This window comes from Arvicanthis niloticus, chromosome 11 (genome assembly GCF_011762505.2).
Source record: "Arvicanthis niloticus isolate mArvNil1 chromosome 11, mArvNil1.pat.X, whole genome shotgun sequence".
In the NCBI taxonomy this organism is placed as follows: Eukaryota; Metazoa; Chordata; class Mammalia; order Rodentia; family Muridae; genus Arvicanthis; species Arvicanthis niloticus.
The window spans coordinates 37368731-37387203 of NC_047668.1; the positions used below are offsets into that span (position 1 = coordinate 37368731).

Sequence of the window (18473 nt, forward strand, 5' to 3'; positions counted from 1 at the left end):
CTCCATTTGAGTTTGCCAACTGGTCTAAAGCTGTGACTGATACCCCTAATCCCTGCTTCACATCGAGTGTACCAAACTGTCCAGGGACAGCTGTGCTTGTGGGTCTCTGCAACTGTGCTGGGTGCTGTGGGAAACACTTGAGGACCTCAGGATCACTTGTCACAGACAATGTTCTCTGCTGGTACATCCTGGGTGGACAGTTTCCTATGAGTTCCAGTTGTTCAATGCTGGAAATATGGCTCAACGATTCTGAGAACCTGATGCTCTCTCTTAAAGACCCTAAGTTAAGTTCCCAGTACCCACAGAGGCCTTCTCACAACTACCTGTGACTTCAGGGACTCTAATGCCCTTTTCTAGCCTCCAAGGGAATGTGTGTGTGTGTGTGTGTGTGTGTGTGTGTGTGTGTGTCTGTGTGTGTGTGTGTGTCTGTGTGTGTGTGTGTGTCTGTGTCTGTGTTTCTGTTTCTTAAAAAAAAAAAAAAAGTAAAAGGCCAGAGAGATGGCTCAGAGGTTAAGACCACCAGTTGCTCTTTCAGAGGTTCTGAGTTGAATTTCCAGCAACCACATGGAGGGTCACTACCATTTGCAATGGGATCCGATGCCCTCTTCTGGTGTGTCTGAAGACAGCTACAGTCTACTCAATAAATAAATCTTTAAAAAAAAAATAGTATGTAAAAATAAATCCCTGTTGTCTTAACAAAAATGTAAGTATAGCCAACGTTAAAAATAGAAGCATGAATATGGAAAAAAGAAACAAGAGCAACTACATTAATTAGACTTAAGATACTGACACTGTCACCAGCATATTAGCTATCTGAAATACCCCTAGAGTTATATATATTTTATACTTTTAGCAATACAATGAGGAGTCACCTGGAAAACAAGATGACAATAAAATTATGATATAGACACTGTGACTATACATTACAATTTGATCCAGTGGTAGAATCCTGTATCAATACTCCAACAGAACTCTCTGATTGCTCTGAGAAGATGAATCCCACCAATATCTGAGCCCAAGTTCTCAGTCCACCTGAACTTCTGCTCAACTGGCAAGACCCATTTATACCAGCTATGTGTTGTCATGGTTAAATACTGATTTAAAATACCAAAAAGAAGTTTCTGCAAAAGCGATGTGCAATGTTCTTAAAAGCCTCAGTAATAACACGCTATTAAAAAAAATTCCTGCCTACTTAGAAGACAAAAACAAGAGACAGCAAATAGAAAACACATATGGGGTGCCCGTTCCTTTCTACTCGGCTGTTCTCCTGTATAGGAGGCAGCCATGGGGCCCAGCCAGAATGGCATGATCCTGATGCCCCACTTCCACAAGGATTGGCAGCAGAAAGTGGACACATGGTTCAACCAGGCGGCTCACAAGATCCACAGACACGGGGCCTGGCAGGGGAAAGCGTGCCACATTGCCCCTCGTCCCATATCCTGTCCCATCAAGCCCATCGTAAGGTGCCCTACAGTTAGATACCACACCAAGGTCCGGGCTGGAGGGAGCTTCTGCCTGAAGGAACTCAGGGTGGCTGGTATCCACAAAAAAATGGCTCGTACCATCGGCATCTCTGCGGACCCAAGAAGGGGAAACAAATCCAGAGTCACTGCAGGCCAATGTGCAGCGCCTGAAGGAGTACGGCTCCAAGCTCATACTTTTCCCCAGGAAGCCTTCTGCTCCAAAGAAGGGAGACAGTTCTGCTGAAGAACTTAAACTGGCTACCCAGATGACAGGACCTGTTATGCCCATCCAGAATGCGTACAAAAAGGAAAAGGCCAGAGTCATCATGGAAGAAGAGAAGAACTTTAAGGCTTTCGCCAGTCTCTGAATGGCCCATGCCAATGGCTGGCTCTTTGGCATCCGAGCAAAAAGAGCGAAGGAAGCTGCAGAGCAGGATGCTGAGAAGAAAAAGTAATATGCAGTTAGAAAGCTGCAATAAATTTTCCATAAAGCAAAAACAAAACAAAAAACAAAAAAAAACCAAAAAACAAAAAAACCAACCATACAGGGGCAGGAGTCCCAACAGCAGAACCTCTACGTTCAGGCTGCCATTCCCTCCCAGATGCTCTACAACTCTAACTGGAAAGCCAGAGGGGTCTATGATAAGAGTTATGGAAAGGGAAATGCAGATGCAGGAGACAAGACTCAGCAGAATGTCTTGATCTCTGTCGCAGAAAAACAGCATAAAAGTCTGACAACCAAGGCTGGAGAGGTAGCTCCACTGTTAAGAGTGTATATGTGCAGTGCACTTGTAGAGGATCCAGGTTCCATTCCCAGGCTCTCTACAGCCTAACTCCAGCTCTAGGGAAAATCCAAAGCCCCAGCTTCCATGTACATAAGCCATACACAGGCACACACACATACACAAAATTTAAAAATAAGTAAGTAACCAATGACATGAACACACATTCACCTAAAACAGTGGCGTTACGAGAGTTACCAAATAAATGCTTGGCAAACACTAATGCTTATGGGAAAGGGGACAACCTGCCCATGGTTTGCTGTCTCTTCTCAAGTAGTTGACCAGCCTCGGTTGATGAGTGAGGGCCTATGTGTCTCCTAACTGTGTGTGAGCCCCAAGGACTGCACAGAAGACAGAGAAGTAAAAAGCACACTACTAAGAGTCCTTCCTCTCCTTCACTGCTCTGGCTCTGAGCTGGAGCATCACTGCCTAGCACATGGAACAAAGGTAAACAACTGTGACTCTCTGGCTCCCCTGCCCCATCTCCACAGGCTTTACTGAAACTGCATCCTTAGTCATTCCTGAGATTAACAGGAATGCACCAGCAGCTGCAGTATGCCTCAGGACATCTCTGAAGCTTGCCTCCAAGTCCTTTCTAGTGAGAATGCCCAGAGGTCTGGAGGAGTCAAACAAGGGCAACAGGCAGGCTGGAGGCAGAGCTATCTACAGCCTCTCCTCTCCAACCCAGACTGCTCTGCCTTCTCCAGACTTCTGATTTCCTACCTGAGCCACATGAACATGTCTCTACCCACACAGGCTCTGAGAATGGCCTCTAACAGAGTTGTAGTGCCCAGGGCCCTGTCTTCTTTGATCACAGCTCCTATTTCATTCACTATTCCCTAGACCTGCAGGACATCTGGAAAGGAATAGGTCAAGACATAGCTGGATTCAACCACAGAGCAGAACAGGATAGCAGCCAAGAGTGTTCTCTCAGGGATGGTGAAACATCTCAGTCAGTAAAGTGCTTATGTTGCAAATGAAGACCTGAGTCTGGGAATCAGGTAAAAGGCTCCCAGAGCTGGAGAGGCAGAGACAGATAAAGAAACACTGAGGCTTGCTGGCCTTGGTCTACTTGGCAAGCTCTAGGCCTGGCCTATGAGAGAGCTATCTCCCTCCCCGCAATAACTCCTCCCCCTGGAACTAGAGCTGGAGGATGCTGCAAACCTGCTGACATGCATACTGGAAACGGAACCTGGATCCTCTACGGTTGCATCCTCTTGGACATGATGTAGCAATGTTAAAATTCTGGCTCTGTTGTTCCCTTCCAACTTTTCTTGTACAGGTTGACCTATCCCCATAGATCTCTCTCCCAGCCACTTCTTTAATGGAGCTGGAAGGAAGATGGTAGCTCTCTCCCTGAGCTGAGTCTGATTCAAGGAGCTATTGGAAAGGTTTGCCCTTCTAGAAACAGAGTATATGTAGGATGCAAATGTCTCCAGAGGATGGAACAGACAAAAAGTGTGAGTGTTTCACCTGCACTGACACCCGGATACCTGGTCTGGCCTGATGAAGATGCCATGCCCAGGGCAGGAATTATCTAGTCTCCACCCCAGCCAAATGAGGCAATCTGGCAAGTGAAGCAGAAGAAAGAGATTGACACATGGTTGATACATACATCTCTAGAGCAAACCTCAATAACTAAAAAAAAAAGGGGGGGGCAGTGGCATCCACAAAATGTCAAACTATTTGCTCTCTGGAGAGCATTCTTGTTACAGAGAAATGGTGGGTCCACAGCATGAGCTGAAGCATCAGATCTGAAAGATGAGGTTTTACACTGATCAGAGCACTACTCGGGCACTCAGCCATGTCAGACATTAATTAACACCCTTGCAAAAAAAAAATCACACCTTCATTCTTTGAAAATATAACGATTTGCAGACTGTCATGTTTAGGTTTCTACTATTTTTCCTTGGGCTGAAATACCAAAAAAAAAAAAAACACTCTTACAAAAATAGCCACTTGATACAATTTACACGTAAAAAATCTTAGTTTTCTAAGTAAACACAAGGAAAGTTGTTCCATCCGGTACAAAGAAGGTGTGCAATGCAGCCATCAATAAGGTCCACTTGGCCATCAAAGGAAGCACATTATATTTCTAGCTTCTGCTCATCAGTTGTCTGACCACAAGCAAGCTACTCCAGCAAGTTCATAGGTACCTTTGCCTGCAAAATGGAGACAGGTCTCAATCTCTGGGGACTTTGGGGGGAAAATGAGCATCCTTGCCCATGCTTGAGACAGGCTGACAGCAAAAGAAACAGGTCACAGGAAGGGACAGTAACTAACACAAGAAGTCAGCGTAGGGGGAGCTCCACCAAGCCTGTGCAAGCAAATTGACCACAGCAGAGAAAAGCATGGAAGGTGTCTTAGTTAGGGTTTCCACTGTGTGAAGAGACACCATGACCATGACAACTCTTAGGGGACAACATTCAATTGGAGCTGGATTATGGTTTCAGAGGTTTAGTCCATTATCATTATGGTAGGAAGCATGGCATCATCCAGGGATACTTGGTGCTAGAGAAGGCGCTGAGAGTTCTACATCTTGATCAGAAGGCAACCAGGAAGAGACTATCTTCTACAGGCAGGAAAAAGGTCTCCTTCTCCTATGGGTGAAGCTTAAACATAGGACCTCAAAAGCCCACACCCACAGGGCCACACTTCCTCCAACAAGACCACACCTACTCCAACAAGGCCACACCTCCTAATAATACCACTTCCATGGGCCAACCATATTCAAACCACCAAAGAAGGGAACCAGCAGGTCAGCCCTACATGGAGGTAGGGAGCATGGCTCTGTGCCACAACAGCCATGGTAACAAATGGGAGGTCCCAGGATTACAGCTCATTAGCAGCACCTGGAAAGGGAGCCTTATGCTTACTGTGTACCTTAGAGCTAAACTTTCACTTTCCCTTTGGTAAAGGGAGAGAAAAGCAGTATAAAATCAGCTTTCCATATAGTCCATGGATGATCATTTTTTTTCTTTTGTAATCTCTTTAAAATAAAAATAATAATAAAACTGGGTAAAGACACTTGCCACCAAATCTGATGACTAGAGTTCAATCTTTAGGTCCTACATGGTGGAAGAGTGCTGACTGCCATAGGTTGTCCTCTGACCTCTGCACACACACCCCAGCAATCACACACATTCATACATAAACATGCACAAAATAAATACATGTAAATGTTTTAATTAAATAGAAAAGGGAAGTGATGTGGCTGATTACTTTGTGGTTTTTCAAGTTGGTGGAAAGAAGAGACACCCCATATGGCCAGTCTTATGCTGCAAACTCCTGTTAAGCCTGTTCAGCGCATTGGCAAAGTTTATTCATGTCGTCCTTTCTCTTCACGCATTTTATATTATTATCCACATCCTCTGATGGGTCAAGAGAACTGCAAAGAAGTTATACACGGACACTGACTCCCTGGGAGGGGCTGGGGACTAGGCTAGCCTCCATGGGGCACTCTTCCCTCCTCCTGCTGTCTCAGGGAGGATTGGTTCACTTTGGATGAACTGTATTAGCTGACAGCTTGCAAAGATTCTTCTGACCCCAGGCTTAGGAGAAAGGGAACATTCGTGTTGTCAAATAAATGGCACTGGAAAGATGTGGCATCCCCACATCTCAGAGCTCCACCTGGGCAGATGCTTTTGTGCCCTGAGTGACCTGTCTCCCTCACTGAAAGTGAGGAGGCTGACAGCAACCAGGCTACCTAGCTCACTCCCATGAGCATGTCCACAGTTGGGAAAAGCTCCTGAGTAGACAGTCTGGCTGCTCTCCGACCTTTTCTAGCCTTGCTCCAAGTCTAGCAGTAACAAGCAAGCCCTTCTGCTTTAGCGATGCTCTTCTTCAATTCCATCAAAGGTTTCCACAAGCACAGCTGCAACATGCCAACACCCACTGAGACACAGAAAGAGAGACAGTAGGCCTGTGTTCAAGAGCACTCCAGGGCAGATGGCGCCTCTAGCCACCATTCACCTGTCTCAGCTATGTACCCAGGATCTGGGTTCTGCAGTTACATGAATGGCTCCTCTCATCTCCATTCACCTGTCCACTCAGGGTCTGGGTTCTACAAGTGCATGACCTGCACCACTGCAGGGATCCTGCTCTTATCCCATGGTTATTTCCCACCTGACCCTACTGAACATAATTCCTTAAGCCAGTCTTTTATTAGGGACTAAGCACTATCAAACTGCCCCCTGGAACCAAGCAGAGAAAGAAGGCTGCCTGGGCCCCATAGATACCTAAATTAGCTTTGTACCTTGGTGTCCAAATGCCTGACTAAAACAGTCTAGAGGAAGAATTGATTTACCTTGGTTTCAGGCGAAGGTCACTGGCCTGTCTCTGTGGGCTTGAGACAAGGCGAAAGACAGGAGTAGAAAACACAAGGTGGTGAAGTGCATGGTGGTGTGGTTTCTCACCACAAGGCCAACTGGAGGCACACAGAGAAAAGGACCAGAAACAAAACAGTTCCTTCAAAAACATACCTCCAAAGCCCTACTTTTTCCAAACAGACACAGCCCTCAATAGTCCACTTAAACTATGAACTCTCTAGAAGTTAGTAAACTCAGGATCTAGTCTCCTTAGCCAGCTGGGACCATACCTCAGCTATTGTTCTTGGAAGAGTCTCAAAAGCAAATTGTCACCAAAGTGTGACAGTGCTCACTGGGGACAATGACCTATCTTTGCCCCTATGACTACAACTAGTTAACACTACTTATATCTACTTTGGCACATGTGAAATCACAATTTGGCTCATACTCATGATAGAAGCCTACATTGTAACTAAAAAGGGAAGAAAATTGCATTTCTCTTTTTACACAAAGATGCCTCTGGTTTGGGGCCCCACCCCAACCCTCACAACATTGTTAGTATTGCTGAACATCACTAACCAGAGCACACATTCTTGAAAAGGCAGGGTCACAGGCAGTTCTGAGGTAGACTGGCTTGTGTGCACGTATGCACTTACAGGAGGTCTATAGCCTTATGAAGGAGGACAGAAAGAATGAAAAGGAAATCAGGGCACACCTCTTGAAAGACAGCCACACAGGAGAAGCTCAGCACTGGTGTGCCAGCCATATGGGACAAAGCTTAGATCATAGCAAAGTCTTGCAAGTTCCCTTCCTGTAGCCAATTCTAAAACAGTGCTGATTCCATGAACTGTCACACAGTGTGAATAAAATTCATCCTTGTCCATCTCAATATCCCTAAATTGAAATTCTATGCTGAAATTTGATTCCAAAATAAACCATTTAAAGTTTCCATATTCTTTTCAAATATACTGTTTATTTCAAATCTCTATAGATGAGTCAAAAAGAAAGATAAAAAAGTAACACATTATTTTAAAAGAAAAAGGGATTAAGCCAAAGATCTCTGTTAGCCAAAAAAGACCCCTTATTAAGGACATAAGAGATAATGAGAAGGTCCAGTCAGAAGCCAGCACGCTGCTGGACAGAGGCAGAGGTGCCATGCTCAGGAAAACATGCCTAGGGAGCAGCATTGGAAGGAACAAATGGCGGCAAGGATCTGGTCTATGAAACCCCAGGTGAAAGCTCATAAATATCACGGTTCATGTAACACCCCCACCAGAACCCCCAGCCACACACTCCCATCCCTCTATGCCAGGCAAGAAGGACCTGCACTGTTCAGGAGCTTGCTCTGGTGGGTCATCCCTCCCTCATAACAGCAGTGCCCACCCTGGGGACCCCACACATGAGCCTGATAACTGTAGCTGGACACAGCTGACAAGCAATGAACTCTGTCCTCTGGCCTGTGGTCTGGAGCAAAGAGACCTGTCACAGGCTCCCACTAGATGGCATTTCCTCTTCTCTCCTCCCTCCCACACTGTGCACATCTAACCAAACACAGAACAGCACCTCAATTCCCTCTAGTTTAACCTTGGAGCTGACGACTAAGGTGTCTACCACCCACCCCACAGTGGCACAGACTGTAAAACCGGCTCTTGGCTGGTGTGTACTCTGACAGGGCAGAGCCAGAAGCCATGCTGCCCAGGGAACAGCTGCTGAAGGGTGAGCTCCAAGGCTGTGCTCCACTGGGCACCTCTGCTCTTCTCAGAGAAGCCAGGAAGACCCAGCTGGCGCCTATTAATGCTTTCCAGCACAAGAACAAGGGGACTTGCAGGAGCCCCACCCTTCCCACTGACAAAAAGGCCATGTGGCTGCCCACTAATGAGCCCAGTGTCCCTCACACTCCAGGCCACATGCAGAGGTATGAAGAAATAATCACCTCCAGGACGAGCCCTGATTATTCTCAACAGCACCTGTTCAATGAAACAACAGAAGTAGCAGCCAGCACACCGACAGTTTGATCAGCCCTTCCAGAGCTTTTCATTATTGCAGTTATTTACTGCATTTTACAGGCCTTCCACCCCAATTTGTCTTCCACCATGTATGTAGTCCTCACTCAAAAGCATACAAAACACACAAGCCGTGCCATTGTGTGCAGCCCTGGAAGCCCAGCTGCCCCTGACCTGTGCTCCCTGCTATTCTGTTATGAGGGAGGTAACTAGGAGAGGTCTCCCTGGGCAGAGGCTTACTCTGCCCCACCTCCTGCAGTGCACTGAGCCAGTCAGAATAGCTAGTTAGACAACATCTAGCTCTCACACCCCTAGAGACTGGCTAACGTCACACTCTGTCCCTTCATTCTATCACCCATGAAGCTGCTGGTTCTGTGTGCAATGTGTGTATCTGACTCTGTGTTTGTGTATGTGTCTCTGTGTGTCTGTATATGTATGTCTCTATCTATGTGTATGTGTATGCATGCATGTATATGTATATATGTATATGTAGGAGGTGTTACTGGAGATGGAACCCTGAGCCACATACCTGCAAGGCAAGCTCTTTACCACCGAGTCACAACTCTAGAACCATCCACCAAAAGAGCACTAGTTACATTAGAGAGTATCTCACACTACCACAGGACCTGGCCATCTTGGAACAAGCCGGGCAATTCAGCCAGCCAGGGATTCTCTAACCACATGTACCAGAGATCCCAGCCTAGAAGAAGAAGGCTCCAGCCACAGAAAGGGCTAAAATCCGGAGCCACAGCCCATGACACAAGTCAACAGCCACCTGACTCCCAACAGGCACTACAATGGTTGTTCTGTTTTAAGAATGTCAACTTAAGGGGTGGAGAGTTGGCACTGAGGTTACGAGCTCTTTTTCTCACAGAGGTCTCAGGTTCAATTCCTATTATCAACAAAGTGACTCACAACCATTTGTAACTCCAGTCCCAGAGGCTGACATCCTCTTCTGACCTCTGAGGGCACAAGACAAGCATGTAGTATACATGTATACATGTATACATACAGGCAAAACACACATATAATAATAATAATAATAATAATAATAATAATAATAATAATAATAATAATAATAATCTAGTTGAACAATGGTGGTGCATGCCTTTAATCCCAGTACCCAGGAGGCAGAGGCAGGGGATCTCTGTGAGTTTGAAGCCATCCTAGCCTAAAGAGCTAGTTCTAAAATAGCCAAGGCTACATTTAAAAAAAAAGAAAAAAAAAGTCAAATTCATATAAAAGCCAAAAGTGGTTTTGAGAAGGCTAGGCTGATTCTATGACAGAGTTCAAATTGGCAGTTAAGGAGACTAGGCCTAAGAACTGGGCAAGTCCAGGCAAGCCCAGGCAAGTCAATTACTAATAGAAAACAACCCAGGCTCCAACCTTCACACCTGATAATGGAATGTCTAGAGATAGAGTAAGATAAGGCTCATCCGCCCCAGAATTCCAATGTGCTTTTACATTGAGCCTGCAAGCTCACTTAGTTGTCTCTCTTTCTTGGCAATGGAAGACCCCAGCATGGTGGACTTCTGCAGAATAAAATACTCTTTTCATTTACATACTATTTGAGTCCAGGGTATCATTCTTTGTAGAATCATGGGCCCTTACAGTTTTAAATGCCTGCCTTCATGTACACATTGTGTGGATGTTGTTAAAAGCCTCCATGTACCTCCAGCTATCATAGTCTGCACTTCAGAAAGCTATAGGACACAACCCAGAAGACGCAGGACACACACCACCAGAGCTGGTTTCCTATGAGGGACAGCCTGAACATATAAAAAACCAGGGAGTGGGCATACTGTGTTTAATGATGTTCTAGTCGGTATCCAGCGGATATCTATTTTTATCTCAGAAACACCTGGGCATTTTCCTGAGCAAACATAAAGGCAGTTTTCCAGAGAGTGGAGCATCTTTTAGTCAGGGATCCCAACAGCATATAAACCAGTGACTGCCCGACACTGTACACATAAAGTGTACATAAAGTTGTCCTAGAGTACCCTTGGGGCTCGATGCCTGTGGTGGTTTGAATAAGAATGGCCCCCATAGGCTCATACATTTGAATGCTTAGTCACCAGGAAGTGGAACTCTCCGAAAGGATTAGAAGGACTATGAGGTGTGGCCTTATTGGAGAAAACATGTCACTGAGGATGGCCTTTGAGGTTTCACAGACCCATGCCAGGCCTAGGTGCATATTCTCTCTCTCTCTCTCTTTCTCTCTCTCTCTCTCTCTCTCTCTCTCTCTCTCTCTCTCTCTCTCTCTCTCTCTTTCTCTCTCTCTTTCTCTGCTTATAGATCATGATATAGACTTGCCTGCATTCTGCCATGCTCCCTACCATGATGATAACCGTCTGAAACTGTTAAGACAACCCCCAATCAAATGCTTTCTTTTTATACAAATTGTCTTGGAGGAAACAATAGATTTTGTGGGTGGACTGGGGGCAAGTGCAGATGGGAACTGGAGGAATCAGGTGATTTGTGGGGGAGAGAGAGAGAGAGAGAGAGAGAGAGAGAGAGAGTGAGTGTGTGTGTGTGTGTGTGTGTGTGTGTGTACTGGAAGAGGCAACTGGAATTGGCAAACATTTGGGGGGCAATGTAGAAACCTGGTACCATGGAAACTCCCTGGAATCTACAAGAGTTACCCCAGTGAAATCTCCTAGTCGTGGAAGATATGGGGCCCAAGCTGTCCATCTTCTATAACCAGGTAAGGCTCCCAGCAGTAGGACTGGGACATCAACTCGGCCACAAAAACTTTGACCTACAATCTGTCTTGCCTGTAAAATGTGCTAAAGTAATTAAGGATGGTGCAGAACTTGTGGGAATGGCCAAACAACGAGTGGTTCAACTTGTGGCCCATTCCACTCCACTTGTCCATGCCTGCCACTACCTGGATGGCAAGAAACCAGATCAGGACAACCCAAAGACCCAAGATAGAACCAAACATGACTGGCAAAAAACAAAAGTCAATGAAATGATTTTTAATGATATTCTGCTATACTAATAGATTACTGTCTAGCCCAGTTGTTATCAGAAGGGTGTCATCCATTAACTAATGAGATCAGATACAGAATCAAAAAGCCAAACAGTAGGCAGAGCCAGGAGAACCCCATAGAAGAGGGGGAGGAAGGATTGTAGGAGCCATGGTGTATAGAGAACAACATGAAAACATGCCCACAGACTCAACTAAGCAGGGCTCATAGAGGCTCACATGGACCCTGGATGGGTCTGAGCTAGGTCATCTGCATATAATTTATGGTTATGTAGTTTGGTGTTTGGGGTGGTTTGAATATGCTTGGCCCAAGGAGTGGCATGATTAGGAGGTGTAGCCTTGTTAGAATAGGTGTGGCATTGTTGGAACAAGTGGGTTACTTTGGGGATAGGTTTTGAGACCCTCCTCCTACATGCCTAGAAGATAGCAGTCTTCTCTTGACTGCCTTCAGATCAAGATGTAGAACTCTTATGTCTGCCAGCACCATGCCTACCTGGATGCTGCCATGCTTCCTACCATGGTGATAATGAACTGAACCTTAAAACCTGTAAGTCAGACCTCATTAAATGTTGTCCTTTATAAAAGTTGCCTTGGTCATGGTGTCTCTTCACAGCAATCAAACCCAAACTAAAGCACTGTTCTTGTGGGAGTCCCAAGAATAGGAGTGGAGGCTGTCTCAGACTATTCTGTCTATGCTTAGAACCCTTTTCTTCTGCCTGAGTTGCCAAGTACATAATATGAGGGTTTGTGCCCAGTCTTATTCATATGTAATGCCCTGCTCAGTGGATATCCCTGGGAACACACACACACCCCAATCTCAACAGAGTAGAAGTTGATCTGGGGGAGAGGGAAGGTGGGAGAAGGGACTAGGAGAAGGGAAGGGAAGGAAACTGCTGTCAGGATGTACTATATAAAAGAATAGAAGTTAAAAAAAAAAAAAAGAGTTGCCATGGCCTTGGTCATGTGTACTCTCCACAGCAACACAATAGTATCTAACTAAGACAGTGCCCAATCTCACATACAACACATCCAGTTCACAGTGCAAATTGATGGCATCCTGCCAAGGACCAGCTTTGGCATGGAGCGAGGTTCTGAGAGAAGGAGTGTTTGGGAGCAGCAAAAAGAACAACTCAATGTCAATTCATTCATTCAAGCTGATGACTTGGGTTCTACTTGATACATCTTTTCCAGTCTGCTTCTCTCTATGTTCTGCTTTCTCTCTGAATATTTCTGTCTATATTCTGCTTGCTTGCTATTCTAAGAGATCTCTCTGTACATTCATGTTCTGCTTGCTTCTGTCTGTCTGTCTGTCTGTCTGTCTGCTAGTCTCTGTGTCTGTGTGTGCATGTTTCTGTGTCTGTCAATTTTCCAAGCAGTTCTCTTTTATTCTAAAAAAAAAAAAAAAAAAAAAAAAAGCAAAACCAAGCCTCTGGATAGCTCATCTCCTGCAGAACACAGGTTCAATCTTTTATTTTACATATCAATCCAGTCATTTACTCCAATTCTTAAGAGACAGCAAGCATATATTTTTTAACATTGTAAAAGAATTCAGAGATCTGTCTACCATTTTTTAAGCACAAACAATAAGCTAGTTGGGTGAGACTCTGACCTAAAACTACCACTTCTACCACACCTGGCCTAACCTCCTCAATCTGTCCTAGATTGACCTGGAACTCAGAAATCTGCCTGCCTTTGCATCTTTCTGACAAGCTGGCTCATAGCTGTCTTTGTTCCTTTAGATTCATGAAGCCCCTTATAAGTCATATTGTATCCTTATATTTTGCAAAGTTGAGAAATTATATATTTTCAAACTCATGTATCTAGAGCTCTTTCCCACAGCCTTAATTAAGGGCTGTCCTGAAGATCCCAGTGTTTACAATTTTGCTGAGACATTAGCCATATCTTTACCTCCTGGACTCATGCTGTCAGATTATCAGAGAGTCATTAACATTAACAGAGAGGACATTCCTCAGAGGAATGTGAAAATATGTATGTTATTACACAAACAAGCCTTATACTCACAGCAGTCATCAACACTAGTGTAGGCTCACACCAGGACCCTGTCCCAGGGGCAGGAACCATGTCACCACATCACTCTGTCCCCACCAGGGCCACGCTGGACTCAGCAGCAACCCACTAGCAAGAAGCAGACTGAGGCCATCGTGACTCTATAACATGTCCAGTTGCCAGGGTCCATCCCCTCTAACTCTAAACCCAAGCTATAGTGGGGCAGTGGATCTGCACTAGAAGATGTGGACTAAGAGAACATCAGGCTGCATCCTAGATCTGATTCCAGCCTTCAGGAAGGTAGCCTTTGTTGCTAATGAATATGCTACTCATCCACAGAGACTTGCTGAGAAGGTAGCTTGCCTCAGTGGCATACCTTGAATGAGTGAAGGCATGCTGCAGCCTCCATAGCCCCCACACTTGCTGGCAGAAGCTGAGACCAGCTGCTTTGTGCTTTCCTAGAAGAGAAGAAAGGAAAGAGGCCCCATGCCCAGGCCTGAAGACTTTTCTCCTCCCCAACACTGTTTTCCACCAGCTCCTCCCTCTGCATTTAAGACTTTGCTCAACCTGTGCCCTTCTCCCCATTCTTGAAAGAAACTCCCCAATATGTGAGGCCTGTGCCCACCTTCCCCACTAACCCTGCCTCTCAGGGGTGGATAAGACACTGGCAGGTGGTGTATGCCACAGGAAACAGCTGAGCCTAAGGTCAGAACAAGAGGAGGCAGAGGCAGCCTGTGACCTTGAAATATCACTTGGTAGAAAGGATATTTGTTCTCAAATGCTGTTAACTCTCTCAGAGGTCCTCTAAAATACAGATTGCTTTTCGACCTCAATATTTGGAAGCAACTCAAGAGGAATCCCCCACCCCAAACTGAGTAATTTTCTTTTATTAATAGTTCTGTAAATTAATATACAAAGTAATAGGTTTCACTATGCATCTTCATACATACTCTGTTCTTATCCTCTAACTGACTCCCTTTCTCTGCCCGCCTACTGGATATAGATCATGCAGCTATAAAGGAGATCAACAGAGAAGAAAAACTCTTAGGTGAGGGCAGAGGAGCATATATGCACCATCAACACTGAGTTTGAGGTGCATGCTGGGAGGACTCTCCAGTTCCAGCACATTTCATACCAACAGTCTTCCAGTCCTTTGAAAGTTATCACAAGGCAGAAAAATGAATGACTGTGGAACACCAAATGTCAATGCTAAAGAGGTCTGTCCCCCAGTCTGCCATGGTGCATGGTGCATGGTTCCCTTGCTTCTCTGTTGGTGTCAAGTAAACAAGTTACCACCAAGGCACTAATGTGGGGAGGAAGTACTTCCAATGACAAAGTCAGACATCACTGTGGTCCTTAAAGAGGCAGAATGAAACTGTTGCTAAGCAACAGCTCTGCAACCCTCCTGTGGGCTCAGGTAGCTGCTGTGTGGCCTGCCAGCTCACGTCAGAAGGTGGCAGCGACCTGACTTGGGCCCAAATGTGCAGATTGCACATGAGATGACCTTTTACTGTCTGAGAGAAAAGGCTTTTCCAAGAACACAGACAGACACTGTGACACAGGGAAGCACATGTCAACTTCAAATACTAGCCTCAGAAAGTAGACATTTCATACAAAAGCTGCAATAGGAGATGTGCACATTAGGTTGGAAGGATACTATTTCAAATGAAATACAGTCCCCCTCAGATTGGTTCTTGCACACACCCTGCAGAGCCTATCCCAGCAGCCACCTTGAACCTCTCCAGACAGGCTGTGTGAATGCACTCCAACTCCATGTAACCCTGCTCTAGAGGACCAAATGTCTCCTCCAAGAGCCTGCCCATCATCACCTCATTGGACCGACATCCTTTCTTCCCAGGCTGACATCTGAGCTCTGCAGAGTATTCTAGGGACTAATTTGTCCTTTTGCTCTCTCCCAGCAAGGGCATTACTCTGTTCTTCCCTGTCTTTGGCTTCAGGGAGCCCTGTTACCAAGGTAAGAGGCAATTTTCTGCTGCTCTATCATCCACCTTTCAGGGTTTACTGTCTCTCTCTTTCTCAGTCACTCTGCTGGCTTTTCATCATCTTCAGGATTGTAGTTTCAAACAAAGAATGCCAATCTCAGAGCATCCTTTCTCTCTGTCATGACGACAGAGGGATAGTGAGTGAAAGACCTGGAGTAGGTGACTGCACTTTTAGTGACCCTGACTACAGGGTCACTTGAGTGCTTCATTACAGCAGGAAGAGGGGCAAGAAGCAAGTCCAGACCCCCCATTACTCCGTCACTCAATTCCAGCTCCTCTGATCCTGGAAGCCTCTTGCTCCAGGGTCTCCTAGTGCCCCAATTCTCACAGTCTCCTCCTCAGCTCTGCCAGTGCTTTATCTGTGTTCCTCTCCATACACATTAGGCTGAATTTCATGGCTCCTCTCTACACATGCACTGGGCATACTCTTCAACTCCCCAGCTGGGCTCATATAGCTCTGAGTGCAGAGAGGTGCCATATGCAATTCACACCCTCTGTCCCCAGGCCCCATTATTAGTAAAATGGCTCACTCAGCATATGAGATCTTGATCTTGTCTTGATCCTCAAGTTCTCTCACACCAGACAGTAAACATACCATCAATTGTGCCATTCCTCGTTGCCTCCATGGCTACCACCATAGATCAAGCCTCCAACCCCACTAACAGGCAATCACAATGGTCCTGCTTACTCTGCTCAACCTAAAATACCATCCCCTGACTACATGCTTTCTCTCTGGTCCTCAGAATAGAGTACTTCATCATGTATTTGGTACAGCAAGGCCTTGCCTGTTGTTGCTACCTGTTTGGAGGGGGTAAAACATGCCACTGGTCCTCACACCAATGAAGCTCCATGACTGAGGACCCTTGCCAGCTCAGCCTTGTCCTTAGTTCTAGAACATTCTCCAACTCTCCAACCCTCAGCAAATTCTCAGAAGCTGGTGAATGCACGATGCTTACATAAATGATGCACATGAACAAATTAAAGATATGCAAAATACTTTAAAAACAAAAAAAATCTCAAAACTGATGATTTCTTTGTAAAGATATTCCATCCTTATATTCTGATAGTGAGTTGAATGTGAGCCCTTAGAATTGGAACTGTTGAATGATCCCAGGCACCAAAGCTGCATGTTGACAGCAAGGTGGTCTTTAAGATCCTTTCCTAGAGGTCATTAGGTCTGAGTGTTCCCAACAGTCCTTGCCTTTGACCGTCTGTACTGGACACACTGTGGTGGTCTCTAAGGCGGCGTGGTAGAGCACGTGTGGCTGACCTCGGCAGGACTAAAAGACTACAGAAAAAGCACAGTCAGTGTTTTCCAACACCCAGCTTCTCACACTGTGGGTCACAGCCTCCATCTGAGGTCATGCAACTGAATCAACTTTAACAACAGTACAAAGTTCTGAACACGCAGCACAAATTCCTTCCAAGTCAAATGTGTCCTGAATCTGAGGTGTTTCTTCCAGTGCTCATCCATCCTACACCAAACAGCATGACCACAGCCTTAGCTCTGAACAAAAATGCCAAAGAAAGGTGCCAGAACCACATCAGCCCACAATCAGGGTTGCAGTCCGTGGACTCCACAGGCAAAGTCTTCTCTTCTTCCAGAGGCATGATAGTTTAATTATGGAGCGAGGGGACTTTTAGTACTTTCCTACTGCCATTTCTCAGCATGCATGGATTAAACTGTGTTACAGAGTTTGATTTTTTTTAAATTGATGTTTGAGTTGCTGATTTGAGTTTTGTAAGAAAAAAATTATTCAGTGAATTCTGGCTTAGGATTAGGGCAGAAGTTCCAACAATTTCTGAACTGAACCCAAACATACTTGTACTATATACTTATATGAAGTGGAGTTTAAAATGAGGCAGGAAAACAGAAATGGAGGGGCTGGGAAAATGGATCACTGATGAGGAGCAAATAGTGTTCTTGAAGAAGACTGGAGTCAAAGGCTCAGCACCACATCAGGTGGCTCAACTGCCTATCACTTCAACTCCAGCGGATCTGACATCTGGCCTCTACCCACACACGTGTACACACACACACACACACACACACACACACACACAAATAAAACCTTCTATAAAAGGACAACAAAAGGAGGGGGAAGTTCCAGGGATTGGCATGTGAAAGGCAGAGCCTCCCGCCCACTTCGTCCATTAAGGTAGCAAGTTCCAAAGGCCAAGTTACACAGTCCTGGGAGAGGCAGGCAACTATGTCCATGAAAGAACTCCTTTTGCACTTTCCCTCCCTTCTGAAGCCAGACCACAGGGGAGACATGGAACACGCCCAGGCCCCTTTACAACTCTTAATAAATTCTTCCTTTCCTGTAACTCCACATGTGTCTATGCAAACTCCCTGTAAGAAGACACAGGAGCCTGAGCCCTCCAGCACCTGCCCTCCAGACTCATCCTTGCTGGGACTGCTTGCATAAAGAGGACCCATCAACTCTGAGGAAGTAAAGATGCTCCTCGTCCTGTAGTATTAAATATACAGCTGGCTACAGTGCAACAGCAGTTGGGGTGACCTTGTAGACTTGAGTGCTGGTGTGACCAAGCCTAGGGGTCTGGTGACTGGAAGCTACTTAAAAAGGAAAGGGAAAACTGCTGGCTGGAGCTGTGGTACACTGGCAGGACTACTGCAGCCTCCTAGAGGCCAGAAAGAAAAGTGTGCACTGGCCTCTACCACTTTCTTCTTTCTGCTAGGGACTTTTTTCTTTTTTGAGGCAGGGTCTTTCTGTATATTCCTGGTTGACTTGATACTTGATATATAGACCCAGGCTAGCCTTCACTCACAAAAATATGTCTGCCTGATTTTCTATTAAGTACTTTGTGATGTGGATAAAGTTTTGGCTTGTGAAAAATAAAATGCAGCCAAGATGATTCTTTGTAAAAATAAACACACTCATTAATATGTAAATTTAA

The 18473-nt window shown here is 45.5% G+C and overlaps 1 protein-coding gene and 1 pseudogene across 4 annotated transcripts in view; one reads left to right on the forward strand and one right to left on the reverse strand.

The window, feature by feature from the left end:
* The window catches only part of Eipr1 (EARP complex and GARP complex interacting protein 1), a 114754-nt gene that overhangs the window by 59670 nt on the left and 36611 nt on the right, over positions 1-18473 (reverse strand). Inside the window, exon 1 of one of the 4 annotated variants that reach the window (XM_076942043.1) lies at positions 1563-1580. The exons of the other annotated variants lie outside the window; for them this stretch is intronic. The gene's annotated coding sequence lies outside the window, so the exon portion shown is untranslated. Of the gene's footprint in view, positions 1-1562; positions 1581-18473 lie in introns of those variants that run through there. 4 annotated transcript variants of the gene reach the window in all.
* Positions 1285-1918, forward strand: LOC117717287 (large ribosomal subunit protein eL13 pseudogene; annotated as a pseudogene).